The 7442-nt window shown below is 39.0% G+C and overlaps 1 non-coding gene across 1 annotated transcript; it reads right to left on the reverse strand.

The window, feature by feature from the left end:
- Positions 1–5961: 5961 nt before the first annotated feature.
- Positions 5962–6032, reverse strand: TRNAG-CCC (transfer RNA glycine (anticodon CCC)). Its single transcript has one exon. It is a non-coding gene; the product is annotated as a tRNA-Gly (tRNA).
- Positions 6033–7442: the final 1410 nt, after the last annotated feature.

The raw sequence follows: 7442 nt of genomic DNA on the forward strand, positions 1-7442 counted from the left end.
CAAAATTTGCTGGGACTAGGACTCTCTCTTTGCTTCTGGTGTTCAACCCGTAGCACAATATTCTGACTCCTAAGTGAAGCTTCCTGATCAAGAAACAACCGCTCAATGATCAGTTTTTGAGCGAGGGCTTATTGCAGTTTGCCTGTGAATGCTTTGCAGCACTTACCACACACACCACATTAAGCCAAGATGAGCATTTGCCATGCAGTGATTATCTTATATTTCTCATTAGCTTAGCATTCACTTTTATTCATTGCTTTATTTGAAGACAGTGTTTTTTTTTTCCACCCGTGTTACCCACCATTTCTTGCGTTTAAAATTGCACGCTACTCTTATTAGCATCCATATGTTTTGTTCATATGAAACTCACTTTTCCTCCCGTGTGAAAAAAAAAGAAAAAAGAATTCTTGAGAGAAATTGGAGTCCCACTGTTTGAATTATTCATGACTTTCTCAGTAATTTATCTACTAACTCTGTGATTTTCTTCTCATTTTACCTTTAGTTTATGCTTTTGGTAATACATAAACAATTCCACAAGTAATAAAGAAACAATCAGTTGGCTGAGTGCTTTACTTATGAAAAAAAAAAAACCCCAAACACTGCAAATACGTCCTGTTCAATAAACTGAGACAGATGGAGCCGAAGACAACTGTGACATGGAGGGGAGATCAGCACTGCGGACTCCCTTCTAATTTTCATGTGGGGCCACGGTGGGGCTTCCTATCCACAAGTTCATCTGTTCCTCCCGTTCTCCTCACTGGAAATCACAAGAATCAGAGAAAGGTGTCCCTGCTGTAAAACACGCATAAAGAACAGTAAGCAGATAAATTGGTGCTAAGCTGTTTTGGGATTGAGCCTTTTGAAGTCAGTGGAAAACTTGCACTGATTTCAGAGAGCTCTCAGGAGCTGCCAGACTTGTTTCTTTGAAGAGTAATAGATGGTTGAACCTCCATTTTCATGAGCACAGGAAAGTAAATGTAGTATTAGTAGCTGTTTTAAACACCTTGCTCTGGACCCTGGCCCTGTTCCAGTTTCTATGTAAACCACTGAGAATTATTCTCCTAATTTAAGGAGAAAAGGCACTTAGCTTTGCACACATCTTTACATAGTTACTTCAATGTGCAAGGGCCTGATCCTGGATCTACCTCCATTTGTGCCAAGACAATCTGGGGATCCAAATCTAAATTATGTATCCATTTTTTAAATTAAAATTCCCATATACGAAAAATTGTCCAGTGAACCTAGACCTGAACTACAGAAGCAGGAATATGTCACCTTTTTATTTGGAGACATAATTGAGGCTGTTTTAATTATTTAGTTTGTAAATACACCACCCTTGATGTTATAGTCAGCATTTTAATTTCATATGATATACAATTCAATTATGACTTCCCAAAAGAGGTGACAGCATCGTTTATGTCACTCAGTAGAGAATTACAACCAGATGAAACAATTACTGTTGCTTTATATTTGTTTAGGAAAAAAATATGTTTGTGTCTTCTTTCGCACAACGGGTATCTGATGCCTGGCTCTTGACAGTAATGCAATCCTGTGAAGTAACTCAGAGTTATTAAGATAATTTCTCATAACCACTTCCCTTAGGCAAATGCTAAACTTTTAAAAAATAATTTGAATATGTCTTTTGGTAAACACTGGAATGATAAACTAACAATAATTTAGGTATTTCAAGCCAAATTGGGCATTGCGCAAGAAAAACTGCCATCAACTCCTGAATCAAGACCTTCAATCGTCACAAGTCATTTGTGAAGACAAAAATATACAGAAAAACAAAGCTTGTAACAAAAAAAAATCACAAAAGCCAACAAAAATGTTATATCTGCCCAGAAATCTGGCCAAATATAGTAGAAAGCTCATGAGCAAACAGAGATCATCACAACAGGGCACAATTATGATAATAAATAAAACAATTTGTTTTGAGGTTGGAGAAATATTTTACATTATCTTCTCCCACAGACTCATTGATTATCCTGGCGACCATAACTGCAAACTGTAAAATGAGCTTCTGTCTCCTGTAAAAGACAGAGAATCTAAAAACAGTGAAGCTTACAGACAAGACGCGAGTCTTTCTCCTTTGTCACTCCTAAATGGCAATCTCCTTGCTTGCAACAAAAATACATCAGGCATTTTAGACAAATTTCACTGGCTTTCAGATGCAAGCTTATGAATCAGGAATTTCAAAGATCTCACACTAATTTTACACTCATTTTCTTTCTGCCCCTGAACTGTACATTCAAGGCTTAACTTGTCAAAAGTTGTGAGTGATTTAAATGGTTTACCATGATTCATCCACTGAACTTTTCTTCACTGCAGTTTTTCTACCTGTTAATTTATATAAAGAAACAAGCAAATAATAAAAAGCCAGTAGTTACAGCCTGATAAATACTTGTTTTTTTTTCTCAAGGGTTTATGGTGATTTATTACTAACCAACCTAAAGAGTAAATATGGGGTAAAAATGAAATATGAAGAATATGAACACTAAGCAGACTCTTCTTCAAATATCATGGCTCATGTGCTGTTTGTCTACACTGTTCTAATTCAAAAGAGCTCCTGCCAGTGATGCTTGTGCGTTGCAATAGGTTTCTGCACCATAATGATTTTGGACATATTGGAGAAACCATCTCAAAACAGAAGAAAGGGGCCATCTCCTCTTTTGATTTAATAATTCAATATTCCTGGTAGTATAATTTATTTATAAGGGCCAAAGATTATCCTGTCTCTAGCCTAGGGTTTGGGAGACCTAGTGTCCATCTTTTGTGTCCTTCTCTATAGAGTGAGGTAGATGATAAGACTCCTAATGATTCAGAATTCACATGTGAACACAGCCTGTAGATACTTCTGTTTCAACACTTCCTTTAGCATCTTCAGTCACTTCAGTCACATCTTTGAATCACTTAACTTTCTCAGACTTCATTTTTCTATGGATATTGCTACTTCCACTGAGTGTTTCTGAGCATCTTTGGTTGGATTGTCCCTTTATGAACTCTCTGCACGGTGTACGCAATTTAATGGACTGATAGCTCTGAGTTATGCAGGAGTCAGAGCAAAGATAAACTAGCAAGATGAAGCAGATATAGAGCCCAGCATGCATAACAATCGACGTGTTTTTAACGTGCCTTATTGAAAGTCAAGTTTCAGATCTAGACAAAAATTCACCCATTGTCCCAATTCAGGTGTTCATTGTGGAGATGACTTCTGTGATTTTTAAAATAGAAAAATTCATATATGTATGTGATGAAAGAAATTTTCCCATAGAGAGACAATCTGTGAAAGCTTCAAATGACCTAATTATTAATCTCTCCTAAGAGTATGACGGCTGAAGGGAGTAAGGGTTCCTAATTCATCACATCTAGACTGTGGGTGTTTATTACCTGGGGAAGATGAGGAGAGTTTCAGAGAGTTAGGACGAAAAATAGGGTTTGAAAACTCTAGAAACATGCATGAACATTTTTTTTTTTTTAACTGAGCTTACAAAAACTCCCTTTACAGCAATGTACTCCCTCATAGCACTGGGTTATGTTGGCTACATCCTGACAAAATGATCACTAAATCTGTTAACTGTCTAATTTGCTTTTAACATTGAGGCTTTCGTCATATACTAATGGGACAGTTTTTCATTATGTATGGTTTTTTTTTCTCGAAGCACAAGTGAGATTATGGTACTGACAACCAGCCTGAATAGTTTCCTTTGAAAATGCTTTAACTGTTATTATATTATTCATAGTTATTAAAAAGAAAATAATAATCTCATTAACCTCATTAAAATGTATATCCATGTGTGATCATATTTTCTGGCTATGAATTGCAAGGCAGCCGGTGCTGTACTGGCGAGTCCTTTGAATGCTGAAGTTGTAGAGCTGATAACCCCTTGTATTCCTTGCAGAATTTTCCCAAGAAATCTTTATTTTCAAAGCCATCTCCTTGGTTATGTGGTTGTCTTGTTTAATAATCTGCTAAGAAGCTCAATACAGAATCTTTTCCTTGATAAAAAAGATGCAGAGCTTTGCAGTTCCTTGTTGAATATAAAAGTTTTATTTTAAAGGACTCTTCTTTAAAGCTTTGTATACGCAATTCACTTCATTTTGTGTCAAGTATTCCCACAAAATGAGACAGATAAAATGAGTTGAAGAATTTGTAGCTTCTGATTTTTACGATGACTGCCAGAAGATGGAATTCAGAACAATACGTTCTTCTGTAATACATTTTTTGGGGAAGTCAGTGATATTCTACCTTCTCAGTGTTCACCTGCACCCTTAAAATTGCATTTAGTGCTGTTAAAATTTCCTGCCTTAGCAGCTTTGGAGACAAATGTCTTGTACCTACTCACATAAAATAGTCTACCTTAGGCAAAACAATCTCAGTGACTTCTTGAGTTCACATTTGTAGGGCCCTATTAAGCACCTTCTCTCATAAAATTGCTATTTTTGTGATCTTAATTCACCAGCCAGTAATATCATGCATGAGAATCCACCCATCCCACTCCAAGAAGTCCTAAATTCATCTTTGGGCCTTTATAAAATGGGAGCTTTCCAGATTAGAGCTTCCTCTTGAGGGAATTCTCCAGGCAAAGTTTTATCAAGTGCTAAGTATGGAATGAAACAGCACACAAAGCAGTCTGATAGAGCAGTGGAGCAGGGGAAGGTTAATTCAATACACCTCAGAGATGGTAGTATTGGGCATAACATGATTCTCCACATTTTCATACCAAGATTGCACCCAACTTGAAGACTGAAATCTTTTGGAAATAAATGCTTAAGAAGCATGCATCAGTTATCAGTGCCAGCTCTTTTAAAAATAACCACACTGCTATATTCTCAATAGACCAGACAGAAAAGTGAATTTTAAATGTTGTTTGGGGCGGGAGTCTCAAAAAACGAACAGAGAAGAAAAGATTTCCTGAAGGAGAACAATGCTCTAATGCTCTAGCTTTTTTTTTTTTTTTTTTTTTTTTTCTCCCTCAAGAGAAGGAAACTGAAGAATTGTGCTGGAGAGAAGCACAATATGATTTTTCATTTGTTCCTGAGAGCCAGCTGCCCAGCTCCCGTGCTGCGTGGCTTCCTGGGCAGCAAGGGAAATCAGTGAGCACCAGCTGTCAAGGGAAGTTGGGAGTTGGAGAGAACAGCCCATGAATCAGCAGCTCAGCAAACATCAGCTCCCAACTCCGAAAAAAAGGCAAGCTCCATAGGAGCTATAGGTGCTAGTTATAATGGAGACTGATAGCCAAGGTGCAAGACTTGGATGAGGGGCCAAGGTGCAAGACTTGGATGAGGGGACAGAGTGCACAGATTAGGGGTAATCTGTACTGGTGCCTGGGGTTATTCCTCCCCAGCTGCAGGACCCTGCACTTGTCCTTGTTGAACCTCATGAGGTTCCTCTCTGCCCAGCTCTCCATCCTGTCTAGGTCCCTCTGAATGCCAGCACAGGCCTCGGGAGTGTTGGCCACTCCTCCCAGTTTGGTATCTGCAAACTTGCGGAGGGTGCACTCTGTGCCCTCGTCCAAGTCATTGATGAACAAATTGAACAGTACCAGGCCCAGTACTCATCCCTGGGGGACGGCACTGGCCACAGGCCTCCAACTAGACTCAGCCCCATTTATCACAACGCTCTGAGCTCTGTCGTGAAGACAGTTCTCGGTCCACCTCACTGTTCACTCATCTAACCCACACTTCCTGAGCTTCCCTGTGAGGATGTTATGGGAGACGGTGTCAAAAGCCTTGCTCAAGTCAAGGTAGACAACATCCATGGCTCTCCCATCATCTATCCAACCAGTTAACCCATCATTAAAGGCTATCAGGTTGGTCAAACACAACTTCCCCTTGACAAATCTGTGCTGACTACTCCTGATCACCTTCTTTTCCTTCACATGCCTAAAGAGTTGTCCCATCACTTTTCCAGGGATGGAAGCGAGGCCGACTAACCTTTATTTTCTTGGATAAAGGTTCTGCGCCGCCCGGGAATTGAACCCGGGTCGCAAGAATGGGAATCTTGCATGATACCACTACACCAGCGGCGCTGCTGATGCGACGAGACCGAAGTCTTTACTTGTGGATGGCCTGTGAACAGCTTAGCAGGGATATGAAGTGGAAACATTCATGATATCTCCAGGAGTAATAGCACTGGGGAAGATGGGTTTGTGTTCATGTGATGATGATCAATGCTCTGCTTGAGAAATGCAGTTTTTGTAGCCTGCTATTGAGCCTGTGTGTGCTCAAAGAGTTCCAGCAGTAAATAACACCATTAGAGAGCAGAGAGAAAAAGTGATTATTAGAAACAGCTCCAAGATTTGTTACAAATGAATTTTGAATTGGGGAATGACTGTAGAAGTGCATAGCTGCCCTTCTTGTACCATTCGTGAAGAATCAGAGATAATGGAATGAAACAAGTAAACGGCAATGCAAGCTCCAGGTAACAAAGGAGAAAAGCTGACACAGGCAAAGGAAACAGGCTGATCACAGTAGGTATGGTGATATTCATGCCATTTGTATTCTAACAGAAAAAAAAAGGGGGATATAAATGTGTCTTAAAACAATGACCTATGTATCTAATTTATCTACTGAAATCTGACAGCAATGCAGTGCAGAGATACCTAATAAGTGTGAGATATAAATCTTACTAGGAGTTCGAGAAATCTGGAAAAAAATCTAGAAACCCTCAAGACTCTTGGCATGACTCAACTGTACTAACTTTACTTGCCTAGAAGTTATGACTCTTGGCAAGTGAACACAGATTAGGTTAATTTGGCAACTCCTAGGTCACTGCCAAGATAATTCACGCCATCTGATTTCTGACACCTGTTTTGGAAAGAGCAGAATTTTCTACTATAGTTGCCTCTGTTCTTCCTAAATAATAAGTCACTCTAAGAGAAGTTATTTTTTGCTTGTTTGTTTTTTCTTTTAGTCCAAAGATGGAAACCTTTCAGGGTTTTATTTAACTGGTGGATGATATTATGAGGTGAAATTATCCATAGCTGGTTATTGCTACTTGATAGGCAAACCTGGCAAACACAGACCCCATTCATGTGAGAATACAAAAATTATTTCCCCCTCCCCACCGGCTGCAGAGGTATGTTTTGTAAACTGAAGACAAGCCTGGGTTGCTGGTTTTAGTCAGGCTCTCTAGGGGTTTTGGCAAAATGCAGTGAAGGGAAGTGCATAGTAAGACTGGAAAAAGTAATTAAGAGATACTAGTATAGAGTGAAACAGAGAATACGTACCCTGCCCCATTACAGTTTTAAGATATAGACTGATATAGGCTTTATATATATTATATATATATAAAAGATACATGAAAATAACATAGATATTGAATGATGTAAGTGAAATGCTAGAGGTATTTTCTCCTGTGCTCCTTCTGCACATTGCAACATCAATGGAGCTATTAGGGGATGATGCACATACCAGAAATTCAGGTCAGTTTAAAAGAC

This window comes from Tinamus guttatus, unplaced genomic scaffold, assembly GCF_059628265.1.
Source record: "Tinamus guttatus ecotype Peru unplaced genomic scaffold, ASM5962826v1 Tinamus_guttatus_pri_ptg000218l, whole genome shotgun sequence".
Classification (NCBI taxonomy): domain Eukaryota; kingdom Metazoa; phylum Chordata; class Aves; order Tinamiformes; family Tinamidae; genus Tinamus; species Tinamus guttatus.